General features: G+C 36.9%; 1 long non-coding RNA gene across 1 annotated transcript; it reads right to left on the reverse strand.

The window, feature by feature from the left end:
- Positions 1-571: 571 nt before the first annotated feature.
- On the reverse strand, positions 572-18,171 carry LOC135579391 (uncharacterized). Its single transcript, XR_010472399.1, has 5 exons — positions 17,856-18,171; positions 13,434-13,473; positions 3,098-3,170; positions 2,417-2,580; positions 572-917 (listed from the first exon to the last, which is right to left on the reverse strand). It is a non-coding gene; the product is annotated as an uncharacterized LOC135579391 (long non-coding RNA).
- Between the last annotated feature and the right edge of the window lie 1,267 nt (positions 18,172-19,438).

The following is a 19,438-nucleotide window of genomic DNA, read 5'->3' on the forward strand; positions in this document are numbered from 1 at the left end:
TAGGACCAAACTATTTCAGTTAACTGTCCATATAAGCTGAGATGCTAAGCTTCTTCATCACATTGTAAAGTTACAGCCTTCAGGACTCTTAGTTCTGCCTCTTCAATCCCCACATGTTCAAATATAATACATGAGTCTTTTCATTTTGGAAACAGTATCTGAAGAGGATACATTTTCATTTTTCCACTTTTAAAATATTCACCAGCACAGTAGCATCAGCAGTTGTTTATGTGAAGCTTAAGTGTCATTCAGGTCACACAGATTTTGGGACCCAAATTGTGTTCATTTGCTAAGTGACCAAGATTACAATGCCACAAAAAATGTTTAAAAACATACTAGAACAGACATCATCACACTCTTGTCACTTTCTCTTATGAAGGGACTAAGAAGTTGCTAAGCATAAGGAAAATAAATATGTGTGCCACATTACCACCGTCTACATTCTCCAAGAAAAGCTGCCAAAGCTTTATGAATCCTTGGCAACATCTGGGGAAGCAGTGTGTGGATCAGGGACACTTAATTGTGATCACACAACTACAGAATGGTTATGGTCGGAAAGGATCACTGGAGATCGTCTAGTCCAGTTGATCTGGTAAAGCAGGTTCACATAGGATAGATTGCACAGGAATGCGTCCAGGCAAAGATGATCACTTAATGCTCAGCCCTGAGTGACACTGAATTTTCCTGGATCAGCCAGATGTGCTAGATGAAGATTAGAGTGATATTGCATTAGTAGCTCACCTTGTCAGCTGGTGAAGGTATTCATTAACAGATATCACAAGATCTTCATTTGGGTGCCTCTCTCAAATGGTAGAAAATCCTGTCATTAGCAGTTCTGTTGGGGTGATATTGGCTGCAGCTGCCACCTCCAGAAACAAAGCAGGTGCTCCTGTCCATCAGTGAAAGCAAGAAAATACCTTGGGGACAAACAAAAGATTTTGTAGCAGTACTGTTGGCAGATTTCGCTCCTTTTTTTCATTTACAACTGGAAAACACAACATAAGCAATATTCTACACACCTTAAAAATAGTATGTGGGTTTTGAGAACGTATTATCAGAAGTTTAATTTTGTATGAGACAAATGGCAATCTCATCTGAGATCCAGTTGTCATGATCTGATGCTTGGGCAGGTTCACATTTCTATTGTCTGTAGTCATACAGTCTACACTGTGTTCAGGTGTGTATTTTATGGTAGTAATTAATACTTGGTTAAAGCCAAAGAAAAGATTTAATTCAGTGATCTGGATTTAAATTGAACCCATTCTAGGGATATTGATTGGAGATGATTTGTAAATACTTTAGGAAAAAAAATTAGACATAATTTGCATAGGAAAATAAAATTTGAGATTCTTCCAAAGTTTAGAAACTGGATTTGGTTCATAGAATTTTTGAGGTAAGAAGAGACCATCTAATCTGACCTGCTATGCAACACAAGGCATGATCTGAATGCAAACTCTTGTTCTGATTCAACCATCTTTTTTACAGATATGCCTTTAAGAATGTAAACATTATGTATTTTGAATTCCCAAGTCTGAAAAATGTGTCTAAAATTTGCAAAGGGAATATTGTTTCTGGGAGATACTGGCATTATTATTTCTCATCTTGGATAGAAATCCCGCAGTATCCACTCCTGGTAATTTTGTCTGCTTTTCTGTCACAGGCTACAAACATATCAGTTGTGCAGAGAAAACTAACTAACTAACTAACTAAATAAATAAAGAGTGCAAATTCTTTCAAATGTTTCTAGACATCATAATTCCTGCAAGTTATTTCATACTGTATCTAACTGCCTTCTAAATTTAAACTCTACTACTTCAGTGCTACTAGAAGAATTTAGTTCACAATGTTTTTACATATCTCACTCAGGCCCTGCAGTCTGACAATGCCACATCTTGATGTCCAATGTTAAATTCTAATAATTGCACATTATTTAGCTTTCTACCATGGCATGATGTAACTATTTGCAGATTGCTTCCTTGAGCACATGGTCTTTCTCAAATCTGATCTAATTTCACAGTCATCATATTTTAGACATCAGCCTTACACATTCTCCAGGAATGGGATGATTAACCACCAGAAACAGAAGATACATATGAATCAATACTTGTAGGACAGACATTTTTTGTTTGCAGCTGCAGTTGGTTTTGTCTTGTCATTGCCACAAATCTTGTCCCTTTTCTCCTGCCACCTTCATTCACGTGTGCATATTTCTCTAAACTGGCGGTTTCTGCTTGCTAGCACACAGTTTTGTTTCCCCTCAGGAGAACAGCAACAAAAAGGCAAAACCAAAAGCCTGTAAAATATCTTTGCTCTTGCTTCTGTTGTAATAAGCTGCAACCCACCTGGTACAAGGCAACAATTATCTCTCTCCCAATATCTTATGTTTCTCATATTTATAAAGGAATGTATTTCAGACCTTAGAAATTTTCTGGAGACAGCTGGTATCACTGATACGTAATAGTAGTTGCTTTGAAGCCAGTCAATGAATATGCCCAATAGCATAGTTTCCCTCGGGACAGTTTTGTCACGAATGAACAGCAATGTTAGTGTGATGCCATGTCCCTTTTTTCTGGATCTCTACTGCAGAAAACAATCAGGAAAAAACAGACAGATCTGTGATGTCCACAAGTTCCAGCAATTCCTTTTTGCCAATAAGCACTACTAGGGCAATAAACTTTAATTTTCTCTAATTCATGAAGCAAATCAGACTGGCCAATGGTCAATTTTAGAACACGAGGAGTGTGACAGTAGCTCAAAGCTAGCTGACTCCATCACAGTACGTTGCACTATGCTAAGCCTGCACTGTGCAAAATCAGACAATTTGGTCTGGAGTTGTGAAAGTGAATCTAATGTCTTAAAATATCTACTAAGACACAGTATGCTGGGGGGGGAAACAAAACAACAACAACAAAACAAAAGCAAACAAAAAAACCCCAAACCTAAATAAACAAAACAGAACCCCTCCCAGCTATATTAGAAGATGAAATACAGCTGGTGTATTTTAATAGCTTTAAAACATATTAGAGGTTTAGTCTTTCTGGCTTTTAAGCAATATTTGTCTACAATTTTATAAGGTTAGATGTAAAGACATGCTGACCTTAATTCTAATTCACTGTGGAAAGTCTTGCTGGAAGATCAGTGCGGTGAGAAACAATTGACTTATCACAGAGCTTGAAACAGGGAAAAAGAAGGAAAGCTCGAAGTTATTATTAGGTTGCCAAAGTTTGTGGACTCAATAGTGTCTACAGGCAATCTATCATAATCCAATTTAAACCAAATTCATATCAATTTGAAGTGATTTCTTACTCATATAAAACTGAATCAATGGAATCTTGAACTAAATTAATAAAAGTGTCCATACAGGAAGTTGCATAATGTTAACCAAATAAACTCTAAAGATGGTATTACCGAAAGCAATGCAGCTCACAAGAAGTCAAGCAATAAGATTGTGTGCTGATGAATAGCAATAACAGATGCTGTAAAGACAGAGACCTTTTTGATCAGTTTGCATTCCATCTCTTCTGTTTTCAGGCACGTGGTAGAGGACCTAAATGCTATCCCTGTTCTTTGAAGTCATTTTGCAAAACTCATTGACATTGATAAGGACAGCAGTAGGGCCTTGTTATTGATTGTTTTTGCCTATACATGTCCACAGGCAGGCTCCCAGCAACCTGATGAAAACCCAGTTTCTAAGAATAACTGGCTAAATAATGGATGAACTGTGGCACACACACACCTTGTGTTTATCCACAGTGAAAACTCTGAAATTTCATCTGTAACTCAATTAGGCTGCTAACATCTTATTGCATTAGGGCAAGTGAGTATTGCTCATTGGGCTTAATTCTTACAAAGGCTGTCAACCCAGTCCTTATTTTACTATTCTACAGTTCTGGAGTTGCTCATGTATCAAGGTTTGCAATTTCCAGGAAATCTTCATGGATGATGGAATGGTGCAATAGTGTCCTCTCATTACTGAATTTCCATCCCAGATGGCTTGGCAGTAACACTGCTCCAGGTCCTGCTGTCAGATAGGAGCTTCACCTGAATTACCTCCATTCCAGGCTCCTGGACAGCTTCCTGCCCTTCTTTCCTAGACATAATGTCTTCTCCAGACTTTTGTTTTCACTATACTTCACCCCACTGAAGCATAATGGGGACAGCTGTCTCCCCCATTAATGAGAGAGGATGAACAGATGTGGGCGAAGAAGCTACTTACTGTATGACTAGTGGCCTAAGTTCAGAACAGAGACACAGAAATTACAGTATGCTCCAACATGTGGTAGATGCTCACAGCAGTTACCTCTCATGCCCTTAGGTCTCTGTGAGTAAATCTACATTAGAGTGCATCAAGCCGATTGTTCTCATTGCTGCGCATGAATTTCTTGGTGCTTTAATTAATTCACCCACAGCATGAGCAACACTGTGGTTGACGCATACTCATTCTTGAAGAGCTTGGGCATATAATTACTACCATGAAACAAAGACTAATGGACTGATAGAAACAGTGGACTAGAAACTTGCAGGAAAATAGAAAAGCAGAATTTTATTCAGACAGGAAAATCTAACTTGAACTCTTTCTGTCAGAAGCTGTCATTACAGAAAAAAATACATATATACATACATTAAAAGAAAAAAAAAAAAATATATATATATATATAATTTTTATCTGCATTCATTTCCCTGAGTGTCCCAAAGGATTTCTGGGTTGAGAAATGACTCTTTAGTTTTAAGTTTTACCTGGAGTTGTATTTAAAAATTATGTCTAGTCACGTTTTTATTTGTTGATTTAAGAACAATTGGGGCAGATGAAAAGAGGAAAAATCACAATTTCCGTTTGCTTTTGTTCTTGAAAAGCTTGTTTATGCACCCTATGCTGCAAGATGGAAAAAAAAAAAAAATAAATCACAGCAATAAAATATGTGGGCACTTCTCTGACTTGCCCAATAAATGTGTTATTCCAGATAAATGGGAAATATGTGTATTCTGTTAGCATACTTCTTAAATATGAATGGCTTTTCCCCCTTTCTCTCTGAATGTTCTGTAGCAGAGCACAGCCTTCCAGTTAGTTCTTGTGATGAGGCTGCAAGCCTTTTACTTCTACAAATTTCGATGAAATCAGACTGTAGGAATGAAAGTTTTCTTATGGCACTGGTTTTCTTAATTTCTGAATCTGACCACACTTCTAATTTATGCAACTAGTATATTTTGGTGTGTGCTTTTCTTCTAGAAAGAGGTTAATATAGCACTGGTTTTGCATCAAAAAAAGTTCATTCTTACACTTAGCAGGTGAGTTTTTGGTTTAAGCCAAACAGAAATTTTTGGTCAAATCTTTAATGCAGAACAAAGCGACCACAAAAACTTGAAATCAAATTAAACCTGAATTAGATAAATATTAGAGAGAGCATTATCAAGAAACACAATCACGTGACAACATGATAACAGGTTAAATCACAGCATTATTTCAGTCAAATCTCTATTTAGATGCAACAATAGAAAGCTGTGTAAAAAAAAAAAAGGAAAAAACAGACACCTTTGATCTCAGATTCAGTTTAAAGACTTGCATGTTGTACATCTTAAGCAAGTAGGTAATAACTAGCAGGATATTCAAAGGTATCGTCTACTTATCCCATGACTACCTAAGGTTTTCCCCTTGCACAGAAAAATATTTACTGAATCTGGCAAGCTGATTTCCGGCCAGCTACTGGGACCTCATCTGGAATACACTAATTGGAAAGAAACGTGTATACAAGTGTCCCAAAACCCAGATGATTGCCTTGATCAGCAGGCTATGCAATTAGGGCTCTATTTCTGGGTTTTTGTGATAATTTGGAACTTAGTGTTGCAGTGTTCTCTCCAATAAAGAGAAAAAATACATGCAGAAAACTTGATATAGTATTACATGTGGAATTCTTCTTATCCAGCCAAATCTATCTACATTTGCTTTGCTGATGCTAACAAAATCTTTACTTTTCTTAAAAATACTGTTGCTTCACTTTAAGAAAATAAGGGAACATTTTCACACTCAGCAATACCCTACAGAAATCCAGGCATTCTTCTCTTTGGAGAATGGAGGGGAAAAAAAAAAAAGAGAGGATAGGTGCAAATGAACAAAAGGGGTCAAGCTATCATGAGGATTTTTAGGCACATCTCAGAGAACAAAATCTGTACAAAAGGGAATAAAACAAACCCTTCAGTGTGGCAGGTACTTAAAAAGGTTTGTCGCCTCTGATTCACACTGATGAACTCTTATGGGTCTCTTTGCTGTATTCAGTGCTACAGTAAAATCCCAAATAAATTTCCAGTTTAAGAAAGAGCTAGTGTCAACTGCCAATCAACACAAGTTCTGCTTTAATATCCATTCAATTTATTCTATAAGAGCAGCCCCAGCTGTAATTTACCTGTTCATTTTATTTTGTATTTTTCTTACGCTCTTGCAGTTTGTTTTTACTCACGTCCTTACATCATCGAAACAGCTGTAGCTGTCTCTTCATAAACTGCACTGAACACATGCAATACAGTTGTTTCTGCTTGTGTTCCAGATCTACTTGTTACTGTCAGCATTTCAACACAGAGTGTTGTTACTGCAGGCTGACAACTATTGTTTTTCATGCATGTAGATTTTATGCCTACAGAAAGACACCTTCTATTGTTATTTAATAAATTACTTCAATAATATTACCTTACATTTATATAAATCCCTTTTCACCTAAGAGTCTTAAAATACTTTATGAACATTTTTTTCCTTGGATATAATGCTCTGGATTGTTCCAGCTGCCACTGAAGACACAGCTCCTTTTAACATACAACATATCTGCTTAATGATGCAAAGCAGCACTACACCATTTTGAACTTATCTATATGACTATCCCAGTCACATAATCACAGAGTGTCAGGGATTGGAAGGGACCTTGAAAGATCATCCAAATCCAATCCCCCTGCTGGAGCAGGAACACCCAGATGAGGTTACACAGGAATGTGTCCAGGCAGGTTTTGAATGTCTCCAGAGAAGGAGACTCCACATCCTCCCTGGGCAGCCTGTTCCAGTGTTCTGTCACCCTCACTGTGAAAAAGTTTCTTCTCATATTTAAGTGGAACCTCCTATGTTCCAGTTTGCACCCATTGCTCCTTGTCTTATTGGTTGTAACCTAGAAGAGCCTGGCTCCATCCTTCTGACACTCCTTTACATATTTATAAACATCAATGAGTCACCCCTCAGTCTCCTCCTCCAAGCTAAAGAGACCCAGCACCCTCAGCCTTTCCTTGTAAGGGAGACAGTCCACTCCCTTAATCATCTTTGTGGCTCTGCACTGGACTCTTTTGAGCAGTTCCCTGTCCTCCTTGAACGGAAGACAACATCATAAGCATCCCAGAGCAGAAGCACTGCAGGGCAATGTTAGAAGCTATCAGTATGGACCAATTTGCTGCTTCTGTGACCACTGCTACCAAGAAAATAGGACCACAGGTGTTCTGACCCACAAAAGCAGGTTTAAAGGGAAGTCTGAGCCATCACTTGTAAAAATAGATGAAAGGAACTCAGGAATAGATAGAGCAGTGTCTAAGATGCTAAGGTGCCTTTTTAATACTGATTATGTCCAAAAAGGCTAAACACTCAAACAAGAAATGCAAGAAACTTAAATTTGAAGATCTGTGGAAGAAGCAGGTGAGCTGCTTAGCATAAATGCACAGAAAAACCTCTCCTGCCTATCAACCTCCTAAGTAAAAGAAGGCCCTGACGGTGTCAAAACTTATTCTCTATTCACCTCCAAGGATAAACTAACCTAGTAGTTTATGGTAAGGTTCTTACTTTCCCATAACCTATTTTTTTCGAGTTCTTTGTTTTAGAGATTGAAACTCCATGGCAGCACCAAGTATTACTATTTCTCACAAATGCTGTAGTGAAGCCTGAAAAGGGAAGCAAGAAAAGATGGGGTCACATTATTTCCACAAAACATATTGAAGCACTATGCAGCAAAGTCCACTTTATCTATGCTCCTCATCACCTACAGTTATGATACGAGCTATTTCTTGGGAGGGTCTGTGGGGTTTGAAGAAAGTGAGTCTTCAAATCCCATAGTGCCACTTACACTGTGCCACACTGTGACTTTGAAAATGCTGCTCACCTGTGAAATAAATGTAGGGCCTCATAAGCTTAACTGTAAAATTAATTAAAGTTGAGGTGCTTTCCACCTGAATTCCCTCTGTAACTAACAACCAGAAAAAAAAAATCATTTTTCTAAATATATGTCCAACATGAACCCTTGAAGCTCTATATGCACATCAAGGACAGCACACAACCCTAAAGTTTGTCTGAATCTGTTTTTGTTGAAAAAGACGTTTATAGTATTGGCCCTGTTCTTATCTCTTGAAGACAGTAGCCCAAATTCTCCCCTGTTACACAATTCCAATCTCACATTGATTTCAATGGGCTTCAGTGGAATAACTGAAAAGAGCATTTGGCCCGTAATCTCTGACTTTATCATATAACTACTAAGTGCTTGGCTAAGATTAGATTTAAAGATAGCCCAGGGGGATAATTCAAGGACTCAGAACCTTTACTGACACCAAAGTCTCCTGCCTTTGGGGAAAACACAAAACAGAACAAAGTGCCTTTAAAGCACTATATTCCTCCAATGAGGGGGAACCCTTAACCAAAATGCCAACTGATGTTTCTCTTCCTCTTTCAATAAGACAAGGAAGAGGGAATACTTATGTTCCAGAAGATAATACGTTTTTTCCTTTCCTAAAGTTTTCTTTCAAAGATTTCTATGTGGGTATACTTCATTGTCTGAGCAAATGGAATACTTCTTGCCTTTTTTTTTTAATCCTCCATACAATATAATTTGAAAGAAGGAAGTACCTCCATACACATTTATCTACAAGAATTTTTCCTTTGACTTCCTTTGAGTTGGTTGCCCAAATAGGCGGGTCTAGTTTCTGCTGCAGGCTGCTCTGTGCTACCAGTTAAGCAGTCTGTGAGCTGGAGATTTAAGCAGTCTGTGAGGGATGAGACTTCTTTGAAGCTTGAGTACTAAACAGAAGGCAGATTCCTACAGTCCCATGACCTTCAATACTTGCAGTGACAGTAAGTTTAAGTGCTTATTCATGACTGAGTAGGTGGCTTATTAGCCTCTGTTCTACTCTCTAGTCTTCCTCCCTCAAACTGGACTCAAAACTTTTGAGTTAGCAGAAGTCACTGACTGAAAACCACTTGACTGAATTCCATAGCAATGTGGCTGCTTGCTGCTGACTTTGTGCAGACAAGTACACTGCTCTTCACGCTTGGGGAAAAATAAACAAACAAACAAAAAAACAGAGAAGAAAATGAGAAGAGGAAAGCAAGCACTTCTTCACACTCCGAATTTTTAGTCATACACTACCACTTGGTTTTTATTACAAATTATTTTGAAGCAAGAAAAGCAACTGTGATTTCTACCTAGCTTAGATGTGAAGAGGAAGAAAGATCACAGCTACATTTCCAGATTTTAGGAAAATTTTCATCTTAGTTGCAGCAGTTAATGTTATTCATGAAACAAACAAATAATGCCTTGCCCAAACAACCATGAACCCTTGATGTAATGTTAACTGAGAAATTAAATGCAAATGATAATTTTACAAACATTTTTCTAATAAAATTATACTTGAAGGCCAAAAGGAACATGGAAGACACTGAGAGCACAGGATCAGTGAATTAAAACAAGTCCCAGGAGAAATGGGTATCTCACAGCCACTTTTGCAAGCTTTTGTGTCTTTAGATTTTTAGTCCAAACTATACCTCTGGAAAGAAAATCTACCCTGGTTTAGGTATCAAAATGTATCTTATGAATAATGCTATTGGAATATTTACGCTTGCAGAAGCCCTACTCTCTCACCACTCTCCAGAGAAGGCACGGATCAGGGCCATGGAATGAACTCACCAGCTGAAGGTCCCTTGCTCCCTTTCTAATTTACCTCAGGCCATACTGACAGGCTTGATATAGATTTAATTAACAAACAGCTGTGGCTGGTAGAGATGCCACAGCCCGACTTGTTTGTTACTGCCCCTTTACCAGAGGTTATCATCTTCTCAGGAGAACAGTTCAGAGCTGCTTTATGGCCAGAGCAGCTCAGTTTGAAGCCACCGTCACTGGTAACATGGACTTTGCTTTCATGGTAGTGCTCTCACCCTGGTGGAAACAGCAGCATCCAGAGCAGTAAGAACAAGTAACTAGTAGCATTTTAGTTCACCATAGACACTACTCATGCAAAAGTGTCTCGGCAGCCTACAGGTCTAGTAGGCTTTGTCATTGTCTTAAGGATACCATCATAAACTATAAATAAAGAGATGCAATACCTGTCTGCCAACTATAAATAAAGATATGTAATATCTGTCTGCCACTCTCTCTGCTGCTTCCCTGTTCTCTTTTCCAAGGCCAAATCTGCATTAAACCTATATGGTTAAAAATCAGTAATAGCTGTCAACACTATGCAGAAAGGAAACATTCTGTGTCTTTTCTGCTGACTGGTAGAACAGCATAATAAATCTACTTCTTTTACAACTGTGTGGTATGGACTCCGAAAGCTATTTCTAAAACCAATTTCCACAAAAATAAAACAATTCCAACTTATCCCCATACGCAACATCAGAATTGCTGCACAATTACAGGGAACTACACTCTGCCAGCACTGTTAAATTGAGGACCTCTCTTTTCCTGGCCCTGCTGCTGCTGGACAGCTTATGTTCCCACTGCTCTGCCTCCATCTGTGCTAACAACAGAATCCTTTTTGATTAAAATGTTGCTGAGCTACATTGTGAAATCTCACTTGAACTGTACACTGGCTTCACTTTGAAATACTCTTCTGCCATTTGGATGCAAGATATAAACATTTGAGAGTTATGCCTCCAGCCTGAGGTATTTCAATGAGAGATAAATCTTTAAATTCACATAATTTTTTCAAGGAAGGGGAAACTCAAGCTCTGCATTAGGCTTTCCTTATTGTGTATGTACATGCTCTATTTTTTTTTTTTTTTTTTTAATAATGAGATAATTAACCAACATGTCTGAGAGAACGTGTGGAAAAAATGCAAGTGGGAAATATCCACACATGAGGAAACAAGGTAAAGCTTTCTGAAATTAAAAATAAATAAATAAATAAATAGTGTCTTACTAAAGATCTTAAATGAGATGCAGAAGGAACATTAATAACTAACCACTGTTTAGGAACTGAGGTACTAAACATTGAAACGACTACATTTCATGAAGAAATCTTAGCACACTTTGGCCTCCACACAAAGCCTACCCTTTTTCTTTTTTTTTTTGTTTTTGTGCTCATGAGAAACACACAGTGTAAGCTTTCCCGTGTTCTCAGTGAGACTGACAATTGCACAGCCATTCCATTTTCTATTGAAAACATGCTAACTGCAAAGTCACATGTAGCTATGTTTTGCAGCAGGTAAGAAACACCTTTTGTCACAGCAAAAAGTATAAAGTCTGCTTCCCAATTAGAGGCAAAAGGGTAAAAATGTAACATATTGATGTATGGATTAATAAGAAAATTACCAGAGGAAATTAAGATAAATTAGTAATTAATTAGACTGTAATTAGGAGATAATTAAGTAAATTAAGGAATGTAGGATGTACATTATATGTTCCAGTTAAAACAATAGTTCTAGTCCAAAATCTAACATCATTAAACACTTTCACAATTCTCAGTGACATATTTCAGGTTTTGAAGTACTGAAGTACTGTTTGCATTTTCAGGTGGGCCTTCAGCCTAAACAACAGCTTTGTGTTCAAGAACAGTGAAAGCAAAGAAGAGTTTGATATATTATTTGGGAACCATTCAAAATTTTGGAAATTATGTAATTCCTGCATTAAAAAAAGATCTGGTCTGAGTCCAGGGTCAAAGTCTTTTTAGTAATTGGAACAAGAATTTGGTATTTTATATCAATGTCACTGAAAGCAGAGAATACTAATGCAGCAGATGGAGACAAACAGAAAACATTAGGATTCCTGACATTTGAAAATATCAGAAGGTGTTCATGCCCGAATTGTATTCCGGGGACAGATGTAGGCTAGTTCTTTATGTAAACTACTCCTTGGATAGATACCTTCAGGAAGGGTAACTTAGCAGGTTGAAGGAAAGCCTTTTGAGTGGGTTTCAGAGGAATTACAAGAACATAAGTACTTTTCTCTCTCTAACTAATGCCCAAACATCTACTAATAAAAGAAGATCTAGTTTGTTTTCACTGGTCCCCTGAGTTCCAGTGCCACTCAGATATAAGATTTACTTTGAATATGCATTATTCAGTACTTTACAGTTCAGCCCAGGTACAGCTAGCACAGGCATTACGTACAGTTCAGAGCTTGTGTGTCTAAATTAACTGCTCTTTTATATCAAGTTCTTACCCTTTTGCAAAACACAATACTACTCTGTCCATGGAGGGGGAAAGGTCTGTTTGTAACAAGTCTATGACATTGTACTTCAGCTATTACAAAGCAATCAATTTTCCAACAGGCCTAACCAGGAGTAAATTTAGGATTCAAATTATTACATATAAATTACCCTCTCTGCCTGTTACTCCTATCTGATATGAATTATTCTTAGACTGTGAAACTATGGAGCTAAAACCTGATTAAAACTAAAAAGTGAGAATACACTTTCTCTATGATAAAATATGTCTCTCTTCAATGAGTTTAAACTTGCAATTATGTTTGAAGACTGATGTCAGATAATTGCTGAGCTTCTGTTCAGGCAGTGAGAAATATTTTTATATTCACTAGGTATTGCACAGAGCCATAGGCCAGCATCGTGAAAAACATCTCTGTTGCTCTTATAAGGGACTAAGCAGTATATGTGATTTTTCCAGGAGAAATCCTTAAAAAGGAGTCCCCAACAGTTTTCATGAAAAAAAAAAAAAAGAGGCAAATGTTTTCCTTTTGTTCTATACCTTTGTTTCTTCTCTCTCTTTCATCAGAAGTCTGAAGTTCATCAGAAAATATACAACACACAAATAAAATTAAATATTGTTTACACAGTATTAATTACCTGGATGGAAAAATGCACGTGCCGAAGAAATCTATATAGAAGCATGGGAGTCAGCCACTAGAACATGATCATTCTCTAAATAAATATAACTACATAGCATTAAATAGCAGTAGCATGAAGTACACTAGAATAGGACAAGTAGAATAATATGTTCAATTGTAAATTACTGCGCATGGAAATTTAGGCAGGCATAATACAATTACCCAAATGGAGGTCAAATGCAATTTCACAGGGTGAATAGCAGACTATGACCATGTATCTGTTTAATTTTTTTTAATTTCAGAATGATCCAGCTATTATTTAACTTTGGGAAATAGATTTCATTTTTCATATGCTATTCTGATGAACACAATTAATTAATTTAGCAGACAATTGCAATTTGCATAATTTTCACAAAGAACACTTACTTAATATTTGGAGTTTTTTATTCTATTCTCCACGCTGAAACTAAAAAAGGAAGGACACAAAGCAAAAAGAGACTATTAATCATAGCACTTAGCTGAGATCACCTCAAAATTATAACCTGGCATAGATAACTTTGCTGTAGAGGAACAGTACTATAAAATATAAGCAATGGAGATAAGACATTACATTCATTTTGCTTATATATATATATATACATATATATATATATATATAAGGAAAACCTTAAAGATATTTGACTTGCTTATAGATCTTCCACCAGATATAAGAAACAAAACAAAATGGCAGAGATCAGGTTTTAGCTTTGTATTCCATACCAATGATCTCAGCAGGATTTCTGTTTTGTTATCAGTCTCAAGTTGTGGTCTTACAAAAATAAGGATCTTGCTCTTTAGGTCCTACTTACTACCTGTATACTTTATTGTTATTTACTGATATTCAGAGTTTTATTTTTCTTTCTTCTCTGGAAGATCTTGTTTCTGTAATATATACAGGAACAAATAAACTAGACAAAATGGCTAGGCTCTTTGAAAATGTGGAATTTCATCAACACGTTGATTCAGAGCCAGAAGGAGAACTCTAATCAGAGGTGCTGGGTCAGGTTTACATCTCAGACACTGCTGCAATAAATCAATATTCATGAAAATATTTCTATCAGTGATATCATTGACCAGTTTCTGTGTTAGCTTTCAAAAGCAATTAAAAAATTTTTTTTGATGATGAGAGTGTCTTTTAGAGGCCTCACGTACATCCCTGAATCATAGTATGCAAAGGGCACAAAACACAAGTTATAACTTGCAAAATATAATGCCTATCACAGAAAATGACACAGAGGGTTCACCACCTTAAAAACCTTTAGTACTATTCCCATAAATACAGTACTTCATTAATAAGACTCTAGGTTGGATCAATTCTAGCTCTTCCTGACAGTTCTGTTACATACTTGTCTCATTTTGTTAGTTTAATGAACTTGTTCCCAGTTCAATCCCACAAGTACAGTGTGGTCACTTCTTTAAAAAAAAAAAAAAAAAATAAAATAAAATAAATTAAAAATATGATTCAGCTGATACAGATTTTAGAGTCACTCATCTGTGCCATACTGAGTGATTTTTTTGGCCAGAGATCAGCAATGAGCAGCAGTGTGAAACTACTTTTTCTGCTGCAATGCTTATCCCGTGTGAGAACTGGTAACAATGTAAAAATACCACTTAGTTTTGTTAGTTAAAAAAGTTCTTTGAAAAACATTCACTCTGTTGAATAGCTATTCCATGGGTAGGGACATACATGCTGTATCCCCGAAAAACAATTAGAACTGGCAGATGATACACAGATGTGTCTGGCCCCAGTGTTTTCTGAGCTGTCCCAGAGTTAAAGATTTTTCTTCTCTCTGTGTGCAGACTGATAACATCATTGGAGTCACAAGTCTACAAACAAGAGATGAACTTGGCAGCATCAACACTGAAACCAAAGGGTAAAATTTATGCTTACTGTACATAGCCCAACTATTCAAAGAACTGAGCAGGTTGGTACTGATCCAGCAGAGCACTTAGGGGACGTCTGAGACTCCTGGAGTCCCCACAGCCAACAACGTGTCTCAGGGCTTTGCTCAACTAGGGCCTGAGAACCGGGCACCTCACAGGGCAGAATCTGTGCCAGACTGCTGTACCAGGGGCTTGACCATCATGCTTGCTGTTCAAGGGCCGGTATTTGCTGCCAGTAGTAGCAATGGGAATATACTCGGAGAAACCTGCTGCATACCAGGAAAACATCACAGAAATCCATCAATGAAACTTCACTGAAGTTAATGAAGGTTCTACTTTTGGTTTCAAGACAGATGCCATTTCACTTGGTGTCCTTCCTGCCTTTTTTCTTTTTTTCTTTTTTTTTTCTTTTTTTTTTTAGTTTTATTTAAAGCATTTTGTACATTATGTTGATCAATAATTGCACAGCAGGGCTTTGACCACCAGAGGAAATGTTCATCTGTGAAGCACATATACCATCTTCGAATCTGAAATAGCAACTTGTCTGGTTGGTTTCGTTGGTACAAATGATGACATGAAATGGACTTGCACTATCTTAGGGAGAAAAAGAAAAAAGGAAGTTTGAATACTGAACTGGCCAAACTATTAACTTTTTTCAGAGGCTTACGTATGACATCCTGGTCGACTTTTTCTCTGTACTGATATTGAAGTGGTCACAGTGAAGCAAGCACCTAGATACATTACTTCCTTGTTTATGGTTTTCATTAGTAACAACGTATCTCCAGGTTTGACTATCCTGAAACATTTCAGAGTTTTAACCTCCTACATACAATTTGGAGCTTTGCATTTAAGAGCACGCATACTTCTGAACCTGAAAATATTTAGAACAATACTTACTAATGGTAAAAGCAATAACACATTTATCCACTAGTTTATCAAAATATACTTGGGCTTAGATGCTATAGCAGAATGACTTGATGACCTCAAGAACAGAGGCTCCATATTATTAATCCTGAAATTTCTAAAGCACCGAGGGAAACTTCTCAATACACAAACAAGAAGAATCCACAAATCCACCCAGGAATTCTTTCCCACTTACATTTCATGTGGATGGGGTTTTTGTTGTTTGTTGTTTTGTTTGGTATTTTTTGGTGGGGGTGGGTTGGGGGGACAGTTTTGGTTTGATTTTTTGTTAGTTTTTGTTGATGGTGGTTGTTTTATAGTGTTTTGTTTGTTTGTTAGTATAACTTAGAACATTCATCAAATCTTTAACATTTAGTACGAGGCTTTTCTACAAGACAAACAGGTAGAGATCCCAAGCTAAAAACCCTGTGCAATGGCAGCACACATTCTAATCTTGATCCTGATAACTTGCTAGTAGTAAACCACAAGAGAGGTGCAAAGGGATGGTAATCTGAAAATAAAAAATGACGAGAAACAGCAGTTCTCCTTATAGCAGTGAAACAGCAAACATGATTGGTTTCTTAATTTCAGATAATGTTTCCCTAGGAGCTCATATGAAACAGCAATTTCTTTACTATACTTCTAAGGATAAAGTTCTACCAAAAATCACTCTGAGTATACACTCAATGTCTTCAAGCTCCTTCTTTAGGGTCTCTCTTTGCTCTTGTGTGATTTTTTTCTGCTGTACTCAAATGCATAAATCAGTTTTATTCTGAAAACCTGCTATTCTTGCAGTGATTTGCTCTCTTGATTTCGTTCCTATGTATTAGTCTGCCTCTTCGTTATGAAATCATTGTTAATTTTCCTTCCACTTCTCTTTTTCAAAGGATCTCCTCTAATTCCACTGTTTTGAAATAGGTGAGATTCCAGCACTCAATCTTCATGCTAATGATTTAAAAAAAAATAACTTGTCAGTCCCAACACAGCTCTATTCATTCATATTTCAGCCTGGTCCATTAAGATCTTGAAGGAGATGTAAGCCATCAGAAAAAAAAAAAAAAAAAAAAAAATACACCGACATCACCACCAACCCCAAAAAATCCCCTTGCAGCAAAAGAAATAATAAATCATGTTTGGGTATCTAATCTGCAGCTGGTACATATTGCCTCTACTTACACAACTTTGCTATAATACCATTAGAGGATTTGCACCCTGTTCTCTACTTCAGTAATTTCTCTTCATCCCTATCTCTAAAGGCATAAGTAACCATGAAGTTTAAAGGGTTCTGTCTCTTTTTTCTTGGCTTCTAAGCATAACTTTCAAATAGAATCAATATGTGGAGCCAATAGCTATTTTTAATAGAAGACAGAATGACTTTCCATTTTTTTCCTCAGCCCCACATCCTCATACCTTCCCCCACCACTATGCATATATGAACAAGAGCTAAGAGACAGACAACACCGAAAATGACTTGCAGAAGAAATATCTGCTTATCAGATTGAAATACTAAGAAAAACCAAAAACATTTGAATCCTTTAAATGTAGTGATGCCTAGAAGAGAATTCTTGCTTTTGTCATGGCAGACTATTTGCATGTGATTTGTAAAAATTCCCTTCAATTCCTAATACACACAGGATATAAAATCATATCTTTCTGTGTCCATGAGACAGCTTATTGTCCAATGCTTCATGAACTTCACAGTCATATCTCTAAACAGCCTGTGTATGAAAATGAAGTTTTAATTCATTCACCTGGTGACACCTCCTGCTGCAACACAGTCTTTAATCTCGGGCTATTAATAACTGCAAATAGAAATTATTTATAAAAATACAATTGCTTGGTGATTGTGTAAGACACATTGCAGGAGTGGGAATGGCAAGAGCACAGAGGGATAGACCTTATTCAATTCAGCTGACAAAGCAACAGAGGACTTGAGCCTAGAGGAAAGGGAGCCTTGATGGTTTCTATTACTTTGTCAGTCCCTTCTGACACTGCTGGCACAATAGTGAGCTGCTGCCTTACCTGCAGACAGAAGAGCAGGAGCTAACCACCATACAACTTCTTTATCTGTGAGAAGAAACAAAATGAGAGACACACAAACAAGAAAAAAGCACGCATATCATATATACTGCAAGGCTATACAACATCCTTCCCTTCTCTGTTTCCTGCAGACTTACTTCCACCATCCTATAGGTCACAGTTAGGCTAGTACTGTGAAGAGAGAGGGCTCCCTTCCTTTACCCAGAACTTGAGCTGTATGTCATCTTTATTAAGTCATTTCAACTTAAAAAGCAAGCATGGTATATGGTAAACTGTAACTTTCATTTCCTCCTATAAAAAATGCAAAAGCTTATTAAAAAATTCTCATTCTGCTCCAGAGACCTGCAACTAAATCATTGATTTCATAATCTTTAAATTTTAATTAAAACTAAACTCTTACAAAACAAATTAGAAATACATAAATATTGTGTGTTAAGAATACCAAAGGATTGTTCATGACAAGGTACAATGTCAGTCCCCCTGTCTCTGTGGATGCAGCATGATACATAAATGTGTTTTGAGGTTTTCTCAGTCCTGGCTCCAGTTCATGATCAAAGGAGCTTTTCAAATGAATGTCACAACATTGTCATTATATTAAAAATGAACATAACTTCCTTTTTTTTTTTTTTTTTTTTTTTTTAATTGGCTAAGTTTATTACCATCAGAAACTAATAAATATCCCAGAATACACTAGAGAATGCATTTCAACTAGAAAGCCCTGTTACCCTGTGTGCTGCATTTATTGAGTTCCCTGTGTCTGGCTTTTGTGGTGAAAATAATGCCCCTCAGGGCATTCCACTAGCTTCCACCATGATAAATGCCAGGAGTGTCTGCCACGGGAATAATGAAAAAAATGTTTTTCCTTCACAGTCTATTTGGCAAGATTTCAGTCTTATCTATGTGATACACACAAAAAAAGAAAAAGAAAAAAAAATTAAAGCGTAAAACGTTTTCACAACCCTGTGTATTTCATAAATCTTTGCATTCCAAGTCATTACAGTTTTTGAGTGATATTACAGAACTACAAGGGAAAACATTAGAGAAGTTATAAATATCAACTTAAAAAATACCAGAAAACATGCCTAAGATGGAAGATTCAATGAAAACCAGCACTGCAAACCATTACATACCTGGAGTAGCTTTATGCAGACAAGAAACATGATGAAGTCCCCGACAGGAAAATCAAACACAACCTAATAAAATTTTTGCAGACTCAGGGCTGCTGATTAGCAAAGGTTGGGAATGCTAAGAAACCTTTGCAGATTTGAACCTGTGGAAATGAAATTGTTTATTTTCTTTGTTTCCTTTGTTGCTAAAATCTGGGTACAAACAAAATACATTTTGGGTGAAGATTCAGCTGTAAAGTCATACAATAAAATAATTCTGAACAAAATAAATATATGTCCAAATGATATCAACAAAAATAATTCCAAAGGAGTCTTCACCAGCTCCCTATACTATTAGACGATCTTAATTTTTAGAATCTTCTTTTAGTTGCTTAAACTTTTTCAAATTTCTATGGAGGTGGCTCATTCCACTCAGTCCTCAGTCTTTACCTGGGAGAA

Source organism: Columba livia, chromosome 4, assembly GCF_036013475.1.
Source record: "Columba livia isolate bColLiv1 breed racing homer chromosome 4, bColLiv1.pat.W.v2, whole genome shotgun sequence".
Classification (NCBI taxonomy): Eukaryota; Metazoa; Chordata; class Aves; order Columbiformes; family Columbidae; genus Columba; species Columba livia.